The following is a 25847-nucleotide window of genomic DNA, read 5'->3' on the forward strand; positions in this document are numbered from 1 at the left end:
GATATGGATAGACATACGTTTATTAAAGTCAGTTTCCTTGTCGTTTCTACAAGATTTACTGTTGAGTCTCCGGCTGGACACTCTTATGTAATTCTGCTTTATTTTACTATTACCTCCGAAATATAAGCGAAACCTTATTTGAGATTTTAATGTATACTTACCGTTCCAAACAGAATTACAGTCAACACTAATAATCTAAATTATTATTATTATTATAATCTCAGTAATTAAGAATCACATTTCTACCTTTAGCTCTCTTAGCAACCGATTTGTTTTTATGAAAGGGCGAGCATGTTTGGTTGATGGGGATTCGAACCCGCAACTCTCAGATTACGAGTCGAACGCTTTAACCCACCTGGTCATGCCGGGCCAAATTGCAAATTAATGTGCGTTTTGCCATAATTACATACCTTAATACGTCATAAGAATGCGGATTAATTCCAAATAGTTGTTTACATTAAAGATGGTAAACATATTTGTAAGGAGATTGTACTAATTAATTATTTCTAGTTTTCATTAGAAAACCATACTTTGGTCGGTGAAATACGATCACAGCACAACAATTTTATTGAAAATATTGAAAAATGTAACATTTGCAATGTTTACCAGACCTATTTTTTCTGCGTGATAATACACGATCATTGCTGGTGGTGAATCACCAAAAACGTGTAATATTGAAGTATGTTTTTATCATTACATCCGATGTTTTTTTTTGTTTATTTTTACAGCCACGACGTAAAAACCTAAGCAGTGTTCCGATTAGAATTTGTTTACAAGGTAGAGTATATGTGTGTATTTTTCTTATAGCAAAGGCACATTGGGCTATCTGCCAAGCCCACGGAGGGGAATCGAACCCGTGTTCTTAGCGTTGTAAATCAATAGAATACCGCTGTACTAGCGAGAGACTGCGAGGTGGGAAAAAAAATATAAATATTATTAATAAATTTTAACTTTCGATCAGAGTAGACTTTCTATTTAGATCAAAATTATAAATAAGCCTAGCGATGAGTATCACTAATCAAATATACTGTTTTTACTTTAAAAGTTAAATGCATCGTTTCATCACGTGGGGACCGTCGTCGTTAAAACAAAACGTTTGTTTCCATGGGCTGTAAGTTCTTTTATGTGACATACTTACTATAACAAACATTGAGGAATGAAATTGAACCTGGTTTCCTACTTTTTTTTTTGGCAAAGCGCGAGAGCTAACGGTGACGCTACTTCGACGAATGACGTAATGTTTAAGACTTCTCCATTTAGAGTCACTTTCGGGAAATGCGGAAAATTAAAAAAAGAAAAAGGTCAAGCTAATGGATGAGTGAGCTTTAAACGTTCGAATTTAAATGCTTCCAAGGATTTAATTAAGGATATATTTCGGTTCGCTATGTGACACTGGTTAAATAGTGATACCTTGCATCGGTTTTTTCAGGAACAATGAAAAATAAGACATAATTGCACTAAAACTTATGTGGAAGCTGTTTTGACTATTTGTGATTGGCTTTTTGTTTTCATCGGAGTTTTTGGAAAGAAAATGCTGGAATCGTTCGGTAGTTCACGTGCCTTTCTTACTTTTTTTGACAACTGGAAGAAGTTGTGTTGTTATCAGCTGCTTTAAGATGTATTTTCGACGTTTTAATTTAAATGTTTGCACGTTTACTAGAAGGCGTATGACGCTATGATCTGGAAACTTAGTGTAATGAATAGAAGGCAAGAACAATATAACCAGGACGAGTTGTTTTTGAGTTTCGCGCAAAGCTACTCGAGGGCTATCTGCGCTAGCCGTCCCTAATTCAGCAGTGTAAGACTAGAGAGAAGGCAGCTAGTCATCACCACCCACCGCCAACTCTTGGAATACTCTTTTACCAACGAATAACGCGTTCACGGCTGAAAGGGCGAGCATGTTTGGTGCGCGCGGGATTCGAACCCGCGACCCTCGGATTACGAGTCGAACGCCTTAAACTGCTTGGCCATATCGAGCCTAAGCAGGACGAAAGTGAAGTCGTAAATAAACAATTGGTGTTTGTTTGTATGATTGTTGGGTACTGCCCAAAACTACACGAAGGGTATCCAGACTAGCCGTCCCTAGTTTAGAAGTGATAGCCTAAAGGGTTTAGTTTGTTTTGAATTTCGCGCAAAGCTACACGAGAGCGAAATTCAAAACAAACCAAACTTAACCGTAGGCGCTTAATCAATGACAGAATGTCACCGTCCAGGAGCTCGGCGTTAAGTATGATGACTTAAAACGTTAAACATTGGATTTCAATAGTACGGATGAGTACAGTAAAGATAGCCAGCCCACTGTGCAGTTTTACGGTTAACAACAAAATAAACAAACCATACTTGTTCAGAAATCCCTGTATAGCAGCAACCACTAAAAACGTATAGTTTGGTCGATTTTGAGTCTAATTAAAGAAAGTGTTAACATATGCATAATGAATTAATTAAAATACAAAAACATGGGAACATGAATACAATTCATGGTAACTCAGTTTCGTAGTTAACACATTTGAAACTGGAAGTGTTAAAAGCAACTCTACTTTAATACCACACACAAACACACACACACACACACACAAATCCAAGAACGTAATAACTTCAAAATTTCTAAACAAAAGGGGGTGGAAGACAAGAAAAATAAATTTTTTATTCGGCTTTGAAGTGATTAAGCACAATGATTTATGATGTTTGATTTGTTTCTGCCTCAAGCTCAGTCTCTGCCACTAAGATGTTACAGTATCAGGGTAGTGAAATGCTATTATTATCAAGTGCCTAGAATTGATTCAGGATGTCATTTTCAGCGTTATTTGATGTTCTTACAGAGTCTCAACCCTGGTGGAGATTAGCGAGTTGTTGTATTGCTTTGTTTTGTAGCCTTCGTTTGCTCATACATGTTGTTGTCAACTGCCACGAATTCTCTGAAGATATTTTCATTCGGCACGTCATTTAAAAACAGTTAGAATCTGGTTTGTTTGTTTTGAATTTCGTTCAAAGCTACACGAGGGCTATATGCGCTAGCCGTCCCTAATTTAGTAGTATGAGACTTGAGGGAAGACAGCTAGTCATCACCACCAACCACCAACTCTTGTGCTACTCTTTTACCAACGAATAGTTGACCGTCACATTATAACACCCCCATTGGTGTGACGGGGGATTCGGGGATTAACCACCTGGCCATGCCAGCCCGTTAGAATCTGAAAAATTTTAGGTTACAAATCAGTTCTGATTAAGAAGTTAGCACATAGGATCACATTCAAAACTTGAAATGGTTTTCAAACGAGACCCAAAACTTGAATCAAGAGGTTTAAATGGGTTCCTGAAAGGTATAAACTCAGTTATTTATTTTTTCTTTGGGTCTAGAATTTATTTAAGAGTTTATTAATCGAAGTTTACCCTTCACTGATTGAACATTTACATGATAGTTTATGTAAGGAAGTCGGAAGAAAGGTCAGTTCTGAATGCACGGTTTTTCGAATTAACCGACTCAGCTTTAACTAGTATATTTATCATACGAGCAGCTTGGTTCATATTAAGTTCAGAAAACCTTGGAGCATTACAATAAAAACTTAAGATAGCTTACGATAGCTTTGATGTTAAAATCGATAGTAAATTGTAAAAAGGTGTATGACAATACTTTTGCTGCATTGAAACAGAAGTACTTACGAGAATTTTAATAATAGTAATAAACCTATCATCAAATTACCTGACAACCACAACCGATATAAAGTCGTTGTAAAATAGAATTTATCTGAGCTAAATTTCACATTGTTTTGCGTTTTGTTGATAATGTGATACCACTGAAAACCCGGCATGGCCAAGAGTGATAAGGCGTTCGACTCGTAATCCGAGACTAGCGGGTTCAAATCCCGGTCGCACCAAACATGCTCGCCAGTACCTACCAGTAGCAGGTATTCTTTACGAACTAGTGTTTTTTATTGTTATTAGTTTTTGATATTACACTTGATTTGATTGTTTCTACGAGTTAGGCTCGCCATGGCCAAGTGGTCAAGACACTCGACTCGCAATCTAAGGATCCCAGGTTCGAATTCCCGTTACACCATATATGCTCGTTCTTTCAGCCGTGGGAGGGTTATCATGTGACGGTCAATCCCACTATTCGTTGGTAAAAGAGTTGCCCAAGAGTTGGCGGTGGATGGTGATGACCAGCTGCCTTCCCTCTATTCTTACACTGCTAAATTAGGGACGGCTAGCGCAGATAGCCCTCGAGTAGCTTTGCGCGAAATTCAAAGAAACAAACAAACGACACCACTGAAAATTAATCGCATGAAGTATTCATATAATCAGATTTCAAAGACCCATTTATATCAGGGATTTAAAATTTCCGGAACAGGGATATCTCTTGTGTTTAATTGCACTGAAAACAAAGACATGTAGATGAGCTTGGAGTACAAGGGCCATCCAGATAAAAAACTGCAACAAGCATGTACTGTAGGTACGATGATTTAAAATGTGACATTTTGTAACAGGTGATCATTTACGAACACAAAGCAACAGTACGTAACATAATCAAGAAGAATTTTTATCTGTAGAAGCGACACAAGTCACGAGTATACAAGTTGCAACCTCAACATATCTTGAAACAGCTAGAGAATGAAATGCAAATTCCTGTTACCACATATGAAGATATATTTGATGCAACGCCCATGGATTTTTATGCGACCTGACTATAGAAATGGACTCTGAAAAATTGTTGTTTTGGTACACTAAATGGTTTATGAAAAGCATGTAGGGAGGAGTTTGCACGTTTGACATGGAAAAACCTCATGACAGAGTCTTTTGGAATAAAAACTACACGATAACCAGACAAAGCATAACCAAATGTGACTAAATGGACTAAGATCATGCAAAGCTCTAAAATAGCTCTATATAAATGTACTCAATCTCTGTTTTATCATACGTACTGATTTCTCCGAGTTATACTGTATTAAACCTGTTTTGATGACGCTTAACATAATATTGTGGAACACAAATTACTAAGCTTGGAATGTAATTTAATACTTAGTTAGAACAAAGGTTGATTGAAAACGAACAAAAATAATAACTGAGAAACGTAAAATTAAACAACACGCGAGTTTCTTTTAATGTGATAGCCACTTAATAAGAGACGCTCACGTCTGTTTACTACAGTGCAATAAGATTTAGACATTGTTTTGTTTTGAATTTCGCACAAAGCTACAAGAAGGCTATCTGTGCAAGCCGTCCCTAATTTATCAGTGTAAGACTAGAGGGAAGGCAGCTAGTCATCACCACCCACCGCCAACTCTTGGGCTACTCTTTTACCAATGAATAGTGGGATTGATTGTCACATTCTAACGCACCCACGGCTGAAAGGGTGAGCATGTTTGGTGTGATGGTGATTCGAACCCGCGACCTTTGGATTACGACCCGAGTGCCTTAACACGCTTGGCCATACCAGATCTGTTACTGGGGAATTTGATGAAATGTGAAAACGCTCTACAAATCATTTATAACTGTAATCAGTGCAAAAAAAAAAATCCCTTTTCAAAGTACATACATATGGAACCTGGAAATACAATAGATAGATGTAGTGAGTAACTTCCTATGATGAGCAGATAAGTAAGGGGTTAATATGGTTAATCTTTCATTTTACTTTATCAGGTTAATGTTTCACATCTTTGAGAAAATTTCGTTATTAATTACTGCAACTCCTTGGTGGTTTAACGGCATGTTTATGGGCTTATAACACTAAAAAAACACGGTTTTATGGTCCACAGTGAGAAGAATATATAGCTCTGTGCTTTACAACAAAGAAACTAACTAACAAACTATTGCATGTTTGCACGCCCAATTTTCAATTAAATTGGCTCGTTTTCTGTTGTAGTATCTACTACTATACAGGAAACACGCACACTTGTTTAAATGCAACTAATCAACAAAATAATACAATTTTTTTAATTAGGCTTAGATTCTTTAATAATGTGGAATAATATTGAACTTCAATAAATTTTGCTTTCTTAGATCTGCACAAAAAACATTGTTTTTTAAATTTATTTAATGCTATGATGACATAAACGCAAATATGCTAAGGAAAAAGAAAATGTAATTTCTTTTAGGTAGTTACTTTGTAAATCATATAAAAATCACTTAGAAATCGTTAGCTCCATACATACAGCCATATTCTTAAGATAGGTAAAAATCTGGTCAGAAAATGTGAAGTAATTTATCAAAGTTGATGGAATACAGTCCATCTCCTTTGATATATCGATGATCAAAGAATGAAAATTGACCGCAGAATTGGTCGAAAATGTCTGTCATCTCTTGACAGTCCTCCTGTATGTTACATTATAGATTTAAACTGAATTGTACTCTTTCATAAGCTAAATATATACTGTGTTGTCTGGCATCCAGTCTCATAATATTTTATTCGAAACAGAATTCAGTTGGCTTGTTTCATTCTAATCACCTGGAAACAAATTAATGTTGAATTTGATTATCACAGTTTTTAATTACATGGCTTCAGAAACTTCTTACTGGAAGGCTTCTTCAGAACAAAGCAGAATAGATATCACAGATTATCAACATTAATCAATTTTATTTAACTTTCAATAACCTCTGTATTTCACGAAACCTAACACCAGTACATTTGTGTTAATAGGATAAAAAGTCTGTTTGTAGTTAAGCGCAATGTTACACAGTGTGCTTGCTATCTGTGCACTGCCCACCATCTTTGTCAAAACTCGATTCTTAGTGATATAAATCCACAGATTTACATCTGAGGTCTGGATGAGATAAATGGTATCGCCAAAAACATGTGACCAGATCTATGTCATCAAAATTCAGAAAAAGAGTTATCCATTTCACTGTCAAGTTCACGTACAACACAACTTTTGTTTTAGCCTTTAAAACATATGATATTAAGTAAATAATTTGAGAAACACTCACACAATAAAATCAACGATTCTATTATTAAATTTTGAAAACTGTAAGTGTTGCATATTAACTAACAAGTTTGAGAAATAAACGCACGAAATATTACCTTGTACAATGTTTCTTACGAACCAAGAACGTAACGACGTACGAAATATTCCAGGCAAATACATTATCTCTTTAAAAAAATTCATGAAAAGTATTAAACGAAATATAAACAATTACATGCACTTCTAAAATAAACCTGATAGTAGGGGTCTTATCTATTGAATATGTGTGATTGTGCTTAAGGCAAGAAATCGGCTGTTTTAAATTGTCGCACCATACTAGCCTTCAGTAATATCAGATTTTTGTTATTTACGTCAATATTGTAAGACTGGTATTTGAAAAAACCACACACAAAAAAACACATATAGGCCGCTGATAAACAATACTGCAGATATAATAATTTAGTTTGTATTAGAGTACTTGTATAATAGTTATCAAGAAACACGTGTATTTTGGGTCTTCACGCATGATATTTGCCTAATCAGGGATACATCAGGAAACCTATTTTTTCAAGAGACTGCTATAAATTCGGATAGTTTTACTAAAAATTAGTGTTATTTGGTTACGGTACTCTGATGAGAACTTTTTAAAAACACTTACACTTCATTTGACTGCTATATAATAAGGGGAGGCCCGACATGGCCAGGTGGTTAAGGTACTCGACTTGTAATCCGAGGATCGCGGGTTCGAAACCCCGTCACACTAAATACGCGCTCGCCCTTTCAGCCATGGGGGGCGTTATAATATGACAGTTAATCCCATTATTCATTGGTAATAGAGTAGCCCAAAAGTTGGCGATGGGTGGTGATAGCTAGCTGCCTTCCCTCTAGTCTTACACTACTAAATTAGGGATGGCTAGCGCAGATAGCCCTTGTGTAGCTTTAGGCGAAATTCAAAAACAAACAAGCATAACAAGGGGAAATGATATAATAGCGTGTAGTATGTGAAAAATTATAGGGCAAGTACTACCATCCACCTACACCTCTAAACTCAACTAAGTAAATAAATTTTGTGTGATCAAGCGTAACCAATAAAGAGGTAGAAAAGTGTAGACAAGAGAGTCAAGGGTCGGTAAGTTCTTTTGCGAGCCGTCCCCTGGTGGGACAGAGGTACGTTTTGGGATTCACAATGCTAAAACCAGGGGTTCGATCTGCACACAGCAGATAGCCCGATGTGGCTTTGCTATGATAAAATGAACATACATACACCCTTTGTGAGCCAATAAAAATTGAGGTGATTCATGAAATGGCTTAGTGGCGTATTCATAGAATAATTGTTGGTAAAAATCAGTTAAACGTACATATACAATATATAGAAAGACCAGCGCGTTTGAGTTACACTACGTTCCAATGATAATTTTCATGTCAAGTTGCTTTACAACAAAAGTATAACCTAATACTATTGTTAGTCATGTACTGAAGGTATAAAATGAAATGTATAGACAACAAAACAGGAGAAATGTTTATTGTTTTTTTACTTAGAGTCTCCGTTGATTAAAGAGGTTTGTTTTTTAATTAAAAATGTTGTTGCTATAAGAAAAATAGCTTAATTCAGAAACAATTTAAGTTTAAAAATTGAATCGATACTTTAACTTTCATGATAAATTTTATGCCTTTGGCTCTAGGCTAGGTATTCCCACACTACGTCTTAACTTTAGTATTATTATGCCAACGTTCACTGCACTTATAAGGTTTCACGCTTCCCTTCCTCGTGGCCCACTTACATCTTACCTCGTCACTAAAATCGTAACGGACAGAGAGTAATTGAACTATTTTTTTTCTGTATAAATAATTTTGACTTTCATGACACCACCTTTATCGAGAAATCAAGCGTGACGTGACGTGACACACACTAGCTCTTTACATTGGGTAGACATATGTAGACACACCCACTAAACTTAAATGTTACACACGGCGAAGAAGTGTGATCACTTTGGGAACTATATTTTTAAAATATTAAAATAATGACAATGTAATAATCTAGAAATTTTGTGCAATAAGTAATGACATATATGCAAGTGCTAACTTAATTGGTCAGTTAAGTATTTATTGAATTAATGAGTGAATCATTTTTTTATCGATCAACAAGCGAGAGGAAATTTTACAAGTAAGTTTATTTGTGAGGAAGGCTTTTATTAGTTTTGGAATGCCTGTTGTTTGTGATTTTAGGTCTACAAGTAAAAGTTTGTTGTTCTGTTTTTTGCGCAAAACTACACGAGGGCTATCTGCGCTAGCTGTCCCTAATTTAGCAGTGAAAGACTGGAAAGAAGGCAACTAGTCATCACCACCCACCGCCAACTCTTGGGTTACTCTTTTACCGTCTTTGGAATTGACCGTCACATTATAACGCCCCCACGGCTAAAAGGGGCGAGCATGTTTGGTGTGATGGGGATTCGAACCCACGACTCTCAGATTACGAGTCGAACGCTTTAACCCACCTGGCCATGCCGGGTCTACAAGTGAAAGTAACCATAGCAAACGTTAAGAAGGAAACTAATTCGTTACCACTACGTGGACTGTACTTTTTATTATTTTTTTGTGAAATAGTCCAAAGAACCCCCTTCATCGAAAAAACAATACGACAAAACTTGCAAGTTATGCAGCAACGAATACGTATAATACTTGGACGACACTTGACTGTCGGGTATTGCAAGGATGTATAGTATTCATACCACACTTTATACCACATGTCAAGAAGAAGAAAATATAATATTTACATCACAATTGACTTCCATATACTCCTAGTTATTTTTCTATTTATCTCCTTCTACCACCAGAAAAATGCTAGGTATAATATTAATAAAAACAGACCATAAACTTTCAACGCAGAACCACAACCTGCTAAAGCAAAACTATTATCAGGTAACAAATTCACGTGTAAATAACACTAGCAGATGGCAAGCCTCCGTACCGTAAACTTGTTTGATTAAATGAATTGTTATTGCATAATACAATTACATTTTAAATAAGGAATTTACCTATCAATACTATTCTTTTAATGTGGACGGGAAATGCACAACAGGCCAAGATCGCGTTCAGTAGAACATTTGTTCTGGATCAAAGTCACGTGGGTCCGAGTGAGGTATGCGAGTAGAAATCACTTTTATGCGCTTTCGGGTGGTATTATGTGATAAGGAGATGATACGTTACCAACAAATCATGTTCATTGGTCGGAAATCGAGCTGAAATCGTAACTGTTTGATAAGTTTCAGTTAAAATCTTTTGTTAAGGAAGTAAAAAGGATTTTTATGTTGTTGTGAGAATCAGTGTACACCAATTGCATTATACTTCATTCATTTCATTGAATTTTATCCTAAACCCATAACGAACCTGCGAACCGATTTCTTTTGTTCGTAGTGTGTTTTTTGTTCCCAGTGTTAATAAACAATTTAATGACTTTTTAAAGGGTCATTTCGTCTGTCTTACTTTCTATGATCTTGCAACTTAGAGAACGATTTAAATATATATTATAACAACAAGATTTAAATTTTTGGAATTATTACGCTAACAAAAAAGAGTCCACATGGGAATTCTATGTGTGTATTAAATATCCAATCCACAACTTTAAGCTGTTAGCTTTTCTTTTTCTTTATGTTACTTTCACGTGCCACACACCTAACCCTCCCTACCCTCTTTTGACCTTGTGGGGCCCACCTGCAGCCCCACAGCCGACGATGATTATGTTGCACATGAATAGCGACTGCTTAAAACTGTCGTTCTTCTTGTGATGGCGGTGGAGCGGCAGTGTTTGATGTCGGTTGTAACCAATAGAAAAATTAAAGCGCGCCCTCTATACTATCAGAACACTAACAATTAATCACCAAGGGTTTTCTGTACAAAACAGCTACAACATAGGTCGGCACAGTTCTTAAACCACACATAATAAAATACACAAACAGATAAAAATCAACACGCAAACAGACAGCATCAACAGTTCTGATGAGATTTTAGAATAATCCACTGGATATTTTTAATGTTTTAACTATATTCACATTTTTGAGGGGTACCTTAACTTATGATCCCATTGTGAAATAAGTTTATCGTTTAGATAGTTTATTCGGAGTTTCTTGTTGCTTGTTTTTTGCACATTCTTATTAATAACAGTTGAGAACAATTCATTAGAGTGCAGCGAAACAATTTTTCATACTTACAAACACGAAATTCTGAAAGAAGAAAAAAATAATCTTTCGCTTCTCTATAACATCTACCGATTTACTTCTAACTTGTCACTTTTCGGTTCTTATAATACGTACTCGTGCTAACGTATATTCTATATTTAACATTTCCCTTTATGCCATTAGTTCTAAGCAGTCAACAGTGAGCCACGAAGAGAATAAATAACACGCAAGCTTGCAGGTTTTAGTTTCTCTGACAAAATCATTACCGATCCTACATACTGAAGATTGGCTGGAAGTATGTTGTTAAGACTTGATTTCAGCTTCAAAAGGTAAGGGATAGCAATGTGTCACGGCAGTGACATAAAAATATGTTGTTTTTTGTGTTTTCTTTTTCAATCTTTAAAGCATTTGAATTCTTTATTGCATGGACAAAGTTTGGTTGGAAACTGGATCACCGAAATAAAATAACAATAAGTAATCGTTAGTTAGAATAAATATAACATATACTGTGTGATCTCCAGCTGAAACAACGTTTTGTGTATCACCAGTTGTAACTGTAAGTGGAATACGCCAGATATGTGTATATGATAAATGTAAAAGATTGGTTTGTTTTAAATTTCGCGCAAAGCTACTCGAGGGTTATCTGCGCTAGCCGTTCCTAATTTAGCAGTGTAAGATTAGAGAGAAGGCAACTACTCATCACCACCCACCGCCAACTCTTGGGCTACTTTTTACTAACGAATAGTGGGCTTGACCGTCACATAATAACGCCCCCACGGATGAAAGGGCGAGCATGTTTGGTGCGACGAGGATTCGAACTCGAGACCCTCAGATTACTAGTCGAGCTCCTTAACCACCTGGCCATACCGGGCCCAAATGTACAAGATCACGGACTTGAAGGTGCATATCTGTTTTCTTATAGCAAAGCCACATTGGGCTATCTACTGAGTCCACCGACGAGAATCAGATCCCTAATTTTAGCGTTGTAAATCCGTAGACTTACCGATGTACTAGAGGGTTACCCTGAAGGTGTATTGTGTATAAAATTATATTCATATTTCAATTAAGTGTGAATTTTACTCCATGGTATGAAATAAATCAAGTTGTTGATTTCCAGTTAAGCACAACGCTACACAATCGACTATATGTGCTCTCCCCACCACAGGTATCGAAACTCGGTTTCTATCGATGTAAGTCCGCTGTGCCACTAGGGGTGATGGTTCAATTAATTAGTTTTTAAAAGACGTATTTTCCATTTCTCAATAAACGCTACGTTTCGCTTGATTTGCCCCGCAACGTCAAGTGGATATATTTGTATAACGAAACCACCGTAACGTTTGCAGATTCAATAGTGATATTTCCTCGCGCTAGGACAGCGGTAACTCTTCGGATTTACAACGCTAAAATCAGCGGTTCGATTTCCCTCGGTGGACACAACAAATAGCCCGATGTGGCTTTGCGATAAGAAGACACACACACATCAGTGATACTACATTGGTAAGTAACAAAATAAAAGCAAGTCAAACGCAATTGTTAAATAGGGAAAATATTTTTTTATTGTTTATCAGAATTAGATAAAAAATCTACGTCATACAAAGCTCATTGATTTTTTTTAATGGTGAGGATCTCAACTTGCATTCATATTTATAAATCAAAGGACAAAGAAAGACTAAAGGATAATAGTAACTGACGGCCTACACTTTAGTACGCTTTCTTTATTGTACTAGTTTTATCGTTTCAATCTGTTACACTTACAGGAGAATACACCATAAAAGATGGCACTCCTCTTTTTTTTTCAAAATTCTTGTTCATTTTACCCAATAAAATATTAGCGCTATGTTAATTGAAAAGTAAACTTTTCCCCTCTTGGCAACTTTAGTGATGTGGTGTCGCTGTTACTACTACAATAATAAACAATGATTTTTAAGTTCGTTTGTTTCTTTGTCTTCGCGCAAAGCTACACGAGGGCTATCTGCGCTAGCCGTCTCTAATTTAGCAGTGTAAGACTAGAGGGAAGGCAGCTAGTCATCACCACAAGCTCTTGGGCTACTCTTTTATCAACTAAAAATGAAATTGATTATTACATTATAACGTCCACACGACCAAAAGGACAAACATGTTTGGTGTGAAAGGACTGGAACCTGCCACCCTCAGATTATGATTCGAACGCCTTAACCACCCGGCCTAACTAAAGTAGAAACGTTAAGTTTTATTGTATAGATGCACGTCTATTATTCTCCATTTTAACACTCCTACGAAAAGTGGGGCTTAATAGGCCCCAGAGCAACTTGAAAGGTTATTAATATTAGGCTAATAATTTTGTATTTAAATGAAATTGCCATTTAAATCCATTAATGAATGGATTAACGAGATTCCCACTGTCCCTATCTATTATCTAGCGAAACCACAGCCAGGGGAACGGGCTTGGAGAAATCGGGACTAGAAATGTCTTTTTGTAGGAGTGTTAAACACGAGTTCTGTCAATTTTACAACAGAACTAGTCGAGTATGTCATTAGACTAGACTAAAGAAAAAGAAGTGGAAGTTAAGGAACAGTCCGTGAGATTCGAAACTTCCGTTTGCCTTCGATTCCTCCCTTCATTCGAAGCTCGGTTCATCCACGGGGAATTTACGACATCACGAACAAAAACGCACACAAGAGAAAAATGCAAAATAAATTTTCTTCTTAACAAACGTAATATTCATTAGGACTATATCATATTATACCAGGAAATAGTAACGGTTCCTGGTAATTGCTTACTTTTACCTAAGCCATACTAACCACTCATTGTATGCCCCTTCCCCAAGGAAACGCCGCATTTGGGTGGTCTACTCTTTACATGGTTTTAGTTGTGGTACAGGATTTTTGTAGCTAGTTTATTGTCTTTGTTAAGTTCCAGAAATGCACATTTCAATTCGTTCCTCGGGATCAGTCCTGAACTGTCGAGCTGACCACGCCATCTATCAAATATTTTAATTTTATAAAGCTTTATTCCTGCCTAAACCATTTCCTTACTAAATTTTTTGCATAACAACGCACACCGTTTTAATAATGCTATTATATTTCGTTTGTTTATCGACTCTGGCGCTAATGCATTATTTCAACTTTTTCACATTTGTTTTTATTTCTTCTCGTCTTTCCTATTTATATATCCATCTGCCTCAGCGTATAATTACACTTATCTTGCCTAAGTAATATGTGGATAAAACAACCTTGTAAAGATTATTTTACTCAACAACATTGAAGTCTTTTGTAATCATGTAGAGTGGACACGAATTATAAAAAAGTTATGTAACCCTTCCCACCCCACCTCTTCTCGGTCTTTATGTAATATATATCTGCAGGTCTAATTGATTGAAAATATAAAAATAAAGATAGCGTGTGTATTTATTTGCTGCGTCCACTGTGGGTAATCGAACGTATATTTATGCTGTCCCACCGGGCGGTCAAAGACACCGTATTGACCTTGACCTTACTTATCCTAAACTTTTGATTAGTGTTGTTTTATGGCGCAAAGTAACTAAGCTATCGACGCGACTTTTGGACGATGAATATAATCAGCGCTATCTAGATAGAAGGAAAAATCATTGGACATTTATGACGTAGATTTTTAAAACATCTACGGTATTTTACGCCTTGCAAGACGCACCCTAATTTTGGAAAGAAAATTCTAAGATAAAAATATTTTGACTCAGCAACCAACAATCTTGATGTAACCTTGACTTTTTTTTCAACCAACTGAGTAAATACAGTAAAATACGTCATATTCTTCACAGTATATCGACAATATCAGTTAAACTGAATGTTTTATGCTATTGAAAATACTTATAATTGGTAAGTAATGAAATTACGATCTGTATGAGAGGCCGTTTTGAGTAGACCCTAAGCTAACCTCTTGCCTTAACCCAACATTTTTGTCTTGAAAAACGCATGGGGATGTTTTTCAAGGTATTTAAAAAAAATGCGTCTTACAAAGCGTAAAATACGCCCAAACTTTACATACACACAAAAAAAAAAATTAGTAAAATAACAAAATTTTAGGAAAACAGCTAATGAGTTTATTATCGCTATAACTTGCTCAACGAATATTTTCTCTATATGTTCAGATTTACTGAATATTTTAACAGGTGGGGTCACCGGTTAATCAGATACTTTTCTCGATTGTTTACACAGCAAAATAGTATATGGGGTCTGTAACCTTCGGGCCCGGCAAGGCCAGGTGGTTAAGGCACTCGACTCGCAATTCTAGGGTTGCGGGTTCGAGTCCTCGTCACACCAAACATGCTCGGCCTTTCAACGTAAGGGCGTTATAAAGTGATGGTCAGTCCCACTATTCGTTGGAAAAAGAGTAGCCCAAGAGTTGGCGATCTTATACTACTAAATTAGGGACAACTAGCCCTGATAGCCCTCGCGTAGTTTTGTGTGAAATTCGAAACAAACTGTGACCATTTAATTCACAAATAAAAACTGAATAAAAATATACTATCAATATTTTAAGTAATTCCAGTAATTATATACAAGATGCAATACTTTATATAATTTAGCAATTCTGTACATTCTATTTTATCTCAGGTAAAAATAATATATTTTAATACCGCCAATAAGTTGACCCAGTCGTTAAGTGAAAGACGTGAGACCCAGGTTAAAGAAGCCTTGCATACTTGTATTTTTAAAGCTGAATTTACAACGTTTATTTAAAAAGATCTGAAAACCTACGAACAAGTTGTAGTGACGGGTATAAATATTGTTTTTAAAAGGTGAATGGAATATTTTGTGTCTAATAAAATGAGAAAAAGAGAAATAAATGGGGAGAAAAATGAAGAAGAGAAACAGAGAAATGGAATAAATAGTCAAACAAAGAAAACAAAACGTAAAGCTGGAGTTTGTCACTGAAGCTGCACCTTAGTGGCGCTGTTGTCAACCGGTGAAAAATTAGCGAAGAATTCTAGAAGCTTTGATTGAGATTATGTGTAAAATATTTCATTCTGTCTTATAAGCTGAAAATTAACTTTGAATTCGTGAAATCGATTAGGATTTAAGTATTTCACATGAACATTTTTGTATACAACACAAGCCATGGGGCATCTGTATGGTAACGAAATATATAATCTTATATATAACCAACAAAGAAGTTAGCGTAGGGATAGGGGAGTGGGCATTTCTGGTTCCCATGGTTGTGCCTTTCACTTGTTTGTAGAAGTTGGTGTCAACAGGAAAAGGCATTTAACGATAAAAGTATCGTTTATTATTTTTAATTTCGCGCAAAGTTACACTAACCGTCCCTGACTAAGCAGTGTAAGTGTAAGACTAGAGGGAAGGCATCTCGTCATATCATCACCCATCCCCAACTTTTGAGATACTCTTATAACGCCCCTATGGCTGAAAAAACGAGCATGTTTGGTGTGACGGGGATTCGAACCCGCGACCGTCAGATTACAAGTCGAATGCCTTAGCCACTTGGCCAAGCCGAGACACGATAAAAGTAATTCAGCTAATCTAATCAGGGCTTACGTGGGTGGGTCTAAGCAGTCAAGGTAGTGCTTAAGGGCCTTGAGTTCATCTTCATGTAAAATGGAGGTATACAACGATGTTAAGTCAAGTGTAACTGTCATTAGCTGACAGTCCTTTTTTTTTTTTTGGCTCGAAAAAGACCATTTGCTCGAAAAGTTAACAAATTATTATAATAGTTGTTTAAAGGTGATGTTTTTTCCCTATAAGCCTAATTTATTTACTACCTTCGCATTTTTCTCTTATTTTTTCATAGAAACGACTGAAATAAAGGCTGCTACAAGTAAAGAAAATTGAGGTTATTTTATTATGTTACTTCAGTGAATTATGTTTTATTTATGATTAATTATATATTTTTATTCTTAAAATGATCTGTTCGCTTATTATTATTGTGCTTCACATGTTTGCATTTTTATTCTTCTTAACTGCAGACGCTCAGTGACGATTTTCAAGAAATTTTGCGTCATTTTTGCCTTTTGTGCACTTTAACATTTATTATGTATGACATTATGTGCAGTAAATTGTAACATTGTGGAGACCTAATGTGTTAGTATTTATGACATTGCTTGTTTCCAAAACTTGAAATAAGCTCAGCCACATGATAGACATGATTGTATTCATTAAAACTAAAGGTTTAGTTCATTTCTTTCTATACATTGAACTCAAACCTTTAAAACTCTAGATTTAGTTCTCTACTTTTCCCATACATTGAACTCGAGGCTTTAAGACTGTAGATTTAGTTCACTACTCTTTACACACATTGAACTCAAAGCCTTAAAACTAAAAATTTAGTTCACTACTCATCCCATACATTGAACTCAAAGCTTTAAAAATCTAGATTTAGTTCACTACTCTTCCCATACATTGAACTCAAAGTTTTAAACTCTAGATTTAATTCACTACTCTTTTCATACATTGAACTCTAAACTTTAAAAGTGTAGATTTAATTCACTATTATTTCCATACATTGAACTCAAAGCTTTGAAACTGTATATTTAGTTCACTACTCTTTACACACATTGAACTCAAAGCCTTAAAACTAAAAATTTAGTTCACTACTCTTCCCATACATTGAACTCAAAGCTTTAAAACTCTAGATTTAGTTCACTACTCTTCCCATACATTGAACTAAAAGCTTTAAAACTATATATTTAGTTCACTACTCTATCCATACATTGAACTCAAAGCTTTAAAACTCTAGATTTAACTCACTACTCTTTTCATACATTGAACTCAAAGCCTTAAAACTAAAGATTTAATTTACTACTCTTCTCATACATTGAACTAAAAGCTTTAAAACTGTATATTTAGTTCACTACTCTTTCCATATATTAAACTCAAAGCTTTAAAACTGTAGATTTAGTTCACTACTCTATCCATACATTGAACTCAAAGCTTTAAAACTGTATATATAGTTCACTACTCTTTCCATACATTCAACTCAAAGCTTTAAAACTATATATTTAGTTCACTATTCTATCCATACATTGAACTCAAAGCTTTAAAACCGTATACTTAGTTCACTACTCTATCCATACATTGAACTCAAAGCTTTAAAACTCTAGATTTAATTCACTACTCTTTTCACACATTGAACTCAAAGCTTTAAAAGTGTAGATTTAGTTCATTATTTTTTCCATACATTAAACTCAAAGCTTTAAAACTGTAGATTTAGTTCACTACTCTATCCATACATTGAACTCAAAGCCTTAAAACTAAAGATTTAATTTACTACTCTTTCCATACATTTAACTAAAAGCTTTAAAACTGTATATTTAGTTCACTACTCTTTCCATATATAAAACTCAAAGCTTTAAAACTGTAGATTTAGTTCACTACTCTGGCCATACATTGAACTCAAAGCTTTAAAATTGTAGATTTAGATCACTACTCTTTCCATACATTGAACTCGAAGCTTTAAAACTCTAGATTTAGTTCACTACTCTGTCCACACATTGAACTCAAAGCTTTAAAACTGTATATTTAGTTCACTACTCTATCCATACATTGAACTCAAAGCTTTAAAACTGTATATTTAGTTCACTACTCTTTCCATAAGTTAAACTCAAAGCTTTAAAACTGTAGATTTAGTTCACTACTCTTTCCATATATTGAACTCAAAGCTTTAAAACTCTAGATTTAGTTCACTACTCTGTCCATACATTGAACTCAAAGCTTTAAAACCATATACTTAGTTCACTACTCTGTCCATACATTAAACTCAAAGCTTTAAAATTGTATACTTAGTTCACTACTCTATCCATACATTGAACTCATAGCTTTAAAACTATATATTTAGTTCACTATTCTATCCATACATTGAACTCAAAGCTATAAAACTCTATATTTAGTTCACTACTCTTTCCATACATTAAACTCAAAGCTTTAAGACTGTAGATTTAGTTCACTACTCTTTCCACACATTGAACTCAAAGACTTAAAACTATAAATTTAGTTCACTACTCTTCCCATACATTGAACTCAAAGCTTTAAAACTGTAGATTTATTTCACTTCTCTTTCCATACATTGAACTAAAAGCTTTAAAACTGTAGATTTAGTTCACTACTCTTTCCATATATTAAACTCAAAGCTTTAAAACTTTAGATTTAGTTCACTACTCATTCCATACATTGAACTCAAAGCTTTAAAACTCTAGATTTAGTTCACTACTCTGTCCACACATTGAACTCAAAGCTTTAAAACTGTATATTTAGTTCACTACTCTATCCATACATTGAACTCAAAGCTTTAAAACTGTATATTTAGTTCACTACTCTTTCCATACATTAAACTCAAAGCTCTAAAACTGTAGATTTAGTTCACTACTCTGTCCATACATTGAACTCAAAGCTTTAAAATTCTAGATTTAGATCACTAATCTTTCCATACATTGAACTCGAAGCTTTAAAACTCTAGATTTAGTTCGCTACTCTTTCCATACATTAAACTCAAAGCTTTAAAATTGTAGATTTAGATCACTACTCTTTCCATACATTGAACTCGAAGCTTTAAAACTCTAGATTTAGTTCACTACTCTGTCCATACATTGAACTCAAAGCTTTAAAACTGTATATTTAGTTCACTACTCTTTCCATACATTGAACTCAAAGCTTTAAAACTGTATATTTAGTTCACTACTCTATCCATACATTGAACTCAAAGCTTTAAAACTGTATATTTAGTTCACTACTCTTTCCATACATTAAACTCAAAGCTCTAAAACTGTAGATTTAGTTCACTACTCTGTCCATACATTGAACTCAAAGCTTTAAAATTCTAGATTTAGATCACTAATCTTTCCATACATTGAACTCGAAGCCTTAAAACTCTAGATTTAGTTCGCTACTCTTTCCATACATTAAACTCAAAGCTTTAAAATTGTAGATTTAGATCACTACTCTTTCCATACATTGAACTCGAAGCTTTAAAACTCTAGATTTAGTTCACTACTCTGTCCATACATTGAACTCAAAGCTTTAAAACTGTATATTTAGTTCACTACTCTTTCCATACATTGAACTCAAAGCTTTAAAACTGTATATTTAGTTCACTACTCTATCCATACATTGAACTCAAAGCTTTAAAACTGTATATTTAGTTCACTACTCTTTCCATACATTAAACTCAAAGCTATAAAACTGTAGATTTAGTTCACTACTCTGTCCATACATTGAACTCAAAGCTTTAAAATTCTAGATTTAGATCACTAATCTTTCCATACATTGAACTCGAAGCTTTAAAACTCTAGATTTAGTTCGCTACTCTTTCCATACATTGAACTCAAAGCTTTAAAACTGTATATTTAGTTCACTACTCTTTCCATGCGTTAAACTCAAAGCTCTAAAACTGTAGATTTAGTTCACTACTCTGTCCATACATTGAACTCAAAGCTTTAAAATTCTAGATTTAGATCACTAATCTTTCCATACATTGAACTCGAAGCTGTAAAACTCTAGATTTAGTTCACTACTCTTTCCATACATTAAACTCAAAGCTTTAAAATTGTAGATTTAGATCACTACTCTTTCCATACATTTACTTTCCATTTAAAACTCTAGATTTAGTTCACTACTCTGTCCATACATTGAACTCAAAGCTTTAAAACTGTATATTTAGTTCACTACTCTTTCCATACATTAAACTCAAAGCTTTAAAATTGTAGATTTAAATCACTACTCTTTCCATACATTTACTTTCCATTTAAAACTCTAGATTTAGTTCACTACTCTGTCCATACATTGAACTCAAAGCTTTAAAACTGTATATTTAGTTCACTACTCTTTCCATACATTAAACTCAAAGCTTTAAAACTGTAAATTTAATTCACTACTCTATCCATACATTGAACTCAAGCTTTAAAATTGTAGATTTAGTTCACTACTCTTTCCATACATTGAACTCGAAGCTTTAAACCTTTAGATTTAGCTCACTGCTTTTCCCATACATTGAACTTAAAGCTATAAAACTAAAGATTCTGTTTGCTATTATTTCCATAAATTAACTGATTAAGTACAAATATTTAAATTTAAAACTACAAATTTTCCATAACTTTCTTTTCGTACCCAGTTTCTGATGTGAGGACTGTATTGAAAGTATCTGTAAGTAATGTGTTGTAGTTTATTGTTTATTTAAACAAAGCACTTTTGTTTTTCCTTATCTGTGTAATGCTCTCATTTGTTTGGAACACTAACAAAAGCTGTGTCACATCACGCTAACGATACTAGTTTATTTTGATCATTTAACCAACACAAATTTCCGGTCGCCTCTCGATATTTTATACCGGGTCATGAAGCGAGAGTGACACAGCGCCCTCTCGACAATGAATCAACAATGAAGATCTAAAAAGAAGCACGTGTCTGAGTCAGTTGCTCTCAAACTAAAAATGTTAATTGAGCAGACTGACCAAGCGATAGAAAGTTGTTAATTAGACCGATATGCTAAAGAAATAAACTTAAGGTGTCATATTTTAAAAATAACATGAATAATTTGTTTAAAAACAAAATTTTTTAGAATAGTTATTTATTCATATCTTACATCAGGATTTTAATTTCAAGAGAATTACAAATAATGCTATATTTACAACTTTTATAAATGTTATAAATAAGAAATGTTAATCAAACATTAAAAGTTTGCACTAATCATATTTGACCATTACTTTCACGTCAGTGCTAAACTTTCAGCTACCATGTAACAGTAAGTTAGACATAACTGACAACTTACCTCTTAGTCTCGAGTATTTTGGTTGAAAAACCTACGTTGAGTGCTGTTTTAACCAACGCATCTTGTAAATTATAGCAGTTAACTAACGCCTTTAAGTAACTGTTTTTCGTTTGTTCTCAACTTAGCAAAAATGAATTAGTACATAAAACACACGTGTTACCTATTTCTCAACTATATATCCACTAGTACGAACTGACAGTATACGATCGGTATAAAACCGTAATTGTTTGTATCAAATGTTTCAACAATTCAAGCAAACATGCTAATTTTCGCGAGCCCACAGTGTCATCGACGAGTACAAACGTTACGACAAAAATACACTTGAGTTGCAACCGTTGACACATGTACTCCTTTTCGACATAAACAACAAGAACAACAAAAAGAAACAGCAGTAACACCACGATGAGACACAGTAAGGTTTTCCGTCACAAGTGGCGTCGTTCAGTGCGTGAGCTCGAGCCATGTCGATTTTACTTCGCGACGGATAATTCCGTTAGCAACACAGGCTTGAGTGACAGCAACAACGACCAATTGGCGATGGACCGGGCGTGTCATGATTAATATATTTTAGGTGAAATCTATGACCTCAGTTTTGATGGGTAACCTAACCACAGGTATGACGCGTTTATACGACCCCTAATTATTACATAATTGGCATACAGGATCACACCTCTCACATTTACAGGCTCTAGACAGTTCTATGGAACCTATGAGAATAGGCTTACGGGTCAATGACGCGGTATCTTCCTGCTTATGTTTCTAACTGGAACTAGTTGTGAGGATGACTCTTCGTGCCCAACCCTAACGCTGGGTTACAACTGGTGATTTCTCCTATGAAAGAGCAGAATAATTTGTTGATTATGATATATAATGTACTCGGTGCCCACTATGTCGTGATGACTGATTTTAGCTTTTTTTGTGGTGTTTGATTTTAATCAATGAATACGTTTGCTCTGACAACGCAAATATGTTAAAACGCTTTAGATGAATTCAGCTAACATAGCTAGCTGAGTTAGAGAACTGTATTTTACCGTTTTGTAAATGGTTTCAAGTAGCTAATTAGTGGTTTTCCCGCGGAATACATTCAAAATTAACCAATAACTTTGTTGAAAATGACCAGTAACTAACTGGATTTTTTCCCACGGTGTATCTAAAAGTGTCCAACAATAGTTGTTGAAAATGACAGGTAACTGATTTTCTTCACAATTCATCTAAAAGTGGCCAATAACTAACTGGATTTTCTCGTGATGTGTTTAAAATGAACCAATAATCTCTGTTGAAAATGCCCAGTAAATGTTTTTCTTTCTCTGATGTATCTATGTTAGCCAATAACTAACTGGTTTTTACTTAATTTTTACGTGTTGCACCTAAAGTTTAGTCATAACTGTTGTTAAGAATAGTCGGTTGGTAATCTGAGTGGATGCTCGAACTTACATATCTTGTGTCTGCTCATTGATATCACTGAAGCACTAGTGATAATTACCAAAGAGATACTTAATATATTAACTACTAGTTGATACTTAAATACAACAGTAAATCCAGGAAGAACTCAGAATTAGTTCCAAATGTACTGCAGAAAAATAACCTATACGGTCAACTTTCCGCGAGCACTGAGGTTATCATGTTTCTCGTATAGCCAACTACAATTTCTTTAAGTAGTATGAATATTAACCTTCAAACTGATGGCTCGTTTTAAGCATTCCATAACCGGTAGGATCCACATATTGCGCTTAATTGAGGAATCTAATGTCTTTTGCCTCTTATGACAATTCACATAAAGAAATGAGCGAAAAAGAAAGAAAAAATGGGATGAAATCACACATTTTTTTCACGTAAAATACGTAGATAAGGTAGTTGTAGTTAAGAGAAATAATTGTGGTAGTTTTGTTTTCAAATTTGTTATAAAGGACCATGCAATCAACCAAGTCATGGACCCACATGCAATATACATAGTTTAGATGAGAAGAAAAAAAGATAAAAATCAACAACAGTGATGTCTTATGAGCACTACCGGTAGTTCTATGATTTAATTACATATATTAAGCATAAAATAATGAACGAATGAATTTTAGCATTTAATGGTTAATTGTTTGTTAAGCGCAAAGTTATACCACGACTCTGCATGTGTGTGTGTGTTTTCTTATAGCAAAGCCACATCGATCTATCTGCTGTGCTCAGGTATCGAAATTCCGTTTCTAGTGTGGTAAGCCTGCAGAATTACTACTGGACTTTTCGAAGGTTTGGTTTGTTTTGAATTTCTCTCAAAGCTACGCGAGGACTAGCCCCAATTTAGCAGTGTAAGACTAGAGGGGAGGTAGCTAGTCATCACCACCCACCGCCAACTCTTGGGCTACTCTTTTACCAACGAATAGTGGTATTGATCGACACATTATAACGTCCCCACGGCTGAAAGGGTGAGCATGTTTGGTGTGGCGGGATTCGAATTCGCGATCCTCAGACTTCTGAAATGACAAGCGGTTAAGAAGTAAAAGTAACAAAATTTCATGTTTATTTGATCTGTAATCTTTTTTTTATCATGAGCAAAACACGAAGAAGAAGAGAATTAGTTTCAAAAGCTGGTTGATTTATGAAATGTATATTCAGATGAACAGCTTCCTCAGCTAAAACACTATAGGAAGAAATGGTTTATTCGGCCTTAGATGATTAGAAGTACACTCGTTCCATCCGGCACTCACTCAACTGAGCCATACACTGTGAATTAGCAAAGTTTATTTAGAATCAGCAATTTGCTTGACGAGAATCTCAGATGTCCTTCTTGCTGCATACAGTTTATAAATAATAATAATAAAATAGAGGAATCAAAATTGTATAATAATATTGTTAATCTTTTTCGAGGTTTGTTTGCTGCTGTAAGGTTTTAGATATGGGCTATACTCTTGTTGGCTATGTGACTTGTTGGCAACAAATTTCAACAATAAACAAACAGCAGTTGTTTAAAATAATATACTAAAACAAGTCAAACCATTATACAAATGTTTGTTACACTGTTGTTTATCACAATCATTTTGCCAGCTCAAAGTAATTGCTGACTAACAAGAGTAATGGTATCATCAGGCTTTGGTAGCTTTGGTATAAACTATAAGCTATTTTACTCGAGCACGTAGTGTAACTGGCGCATAATAAACTTCACTCAACCCAAAAAGAACTGGACTGACCACAATTATTTTAACACAAGCTGTAAGCTATGCTTTCCAAAAACAGTAGCCAGAACCAGCTACAACTACCTTACTTTTTATGGAGCCAGAATAACAGCATCTACTGCTTGCTGCGAATTATCCTGCATCTGCCAAGCAATTGGTCAGGATAGAGGTTTCCATAAATCTTACTGCCTGCAAGATATGGAAAATTTCTCAAAATTTTCCCTGCAACCCATAACCAAAGCAGATTCTCTGGTCTTTCTTTCGGGGGTAACATCCAGATACAGTTGGCAGACTACATTCACAGATGTCACCTAGTTTCTCATTTACAGTAAAGTTGGTCACTTCCATTCATACAAATGATGCCTACTGTCTTAGCGATCATTGATTTCTCACACAAGTGATTGTTATTTTACCATCTGGCAAAAAAGCTTCTACTGGTAACTGTCACCTATCCCAGTTTCTCACATCTAAATATTGACTAAGCGGAATGCTTCCTTTCATGGAAATGCTCTCGCTTTTCAGCAAAACATCTCACATCTCTCATGATCCTTCACCAAAGAAGGTGGTCTTGAATGAGAATGGACCTTTGGGCCTCTAATTGGGAAATACTTATGAGTCTCTTAAAGATTGCCCACTTAGTCTTGGGTGTCTAGAATTGGGGTCGCTCAGTAATTTAATTCTTCTTCTGCTGGGGCTCAGGAAAAAAAGAACGTCATCCACCCAGTTATGAACAGTAACTTCTTCTGCTGGGGCTCAGGAGAAAAAGAACGTCATCCACCCAGTTATGAACAGTAAATAAAAACTAGGTTCTTTATTCACATATCAATCAAATACGAATTCAGGTATTTTAACCAGTTGTAATCATAAACAAAACCCAGATGTGTTG

General features: G+C 35.0%; 2 protein-coding genes across 5 annotated transcripts in view; one reads left to right on the forward strand and one right to left on the reverse strand.

The window, feature by feature from the left end:
• LOC143252643 (zinc finger MIZ domain-containing protein 1-like) overlaps window positions 1-22260 on the reverse strand; it is a 211316-nt gene extending 189056 nt beyond the window's left edge. For 2 of the 4 annotated variants that reach the window (XM_076505095.1, XM_076505097.1), the window contains exon 1: window positions 21801-22241. The gene's annotated coding sequence lies outside the window, so the exon portion shown is untranslated. Of the gene's footprint in view, window positions 1-21800 lie in introns of all 4 variants that reach the window. The other 2 variants (XM_076505101.1, XM_076505108.1) reach the window with 2 other exon arrangements.
• The window catches only part of LOC143252646 (rap1 GTPase-GDP dissociation stimulator 1-like), a 126937-nt gene continuing 112355 nt past the window's right edge, over window positions 11266-25847 (forward strand). Inside the window, exon 1 of the mRNA XM_076505117.1 lies at window positions 11266-11400. The gene's annotated coding sequence lies outside the window, so the exon portion shown is untranslated. The remainder of the gene's footprint in view (window positions 11401-25847) is intronic.

This window comes from Tachypleus tridentatus, chromosome 6 (assembly GCF_004210375.1).
Source record: "Tachypleus tridentatus isolate NWPU-2018 chromosome 6, ASM421037v1, whole genome shotgun sequence".
Taxonomy (NCBI): Eukaryota; Metazoa; Arthropoda; class Merostomata; order Xiphosura; family Limulidae; genus Tachypleus; species Tachypleus tridentatus.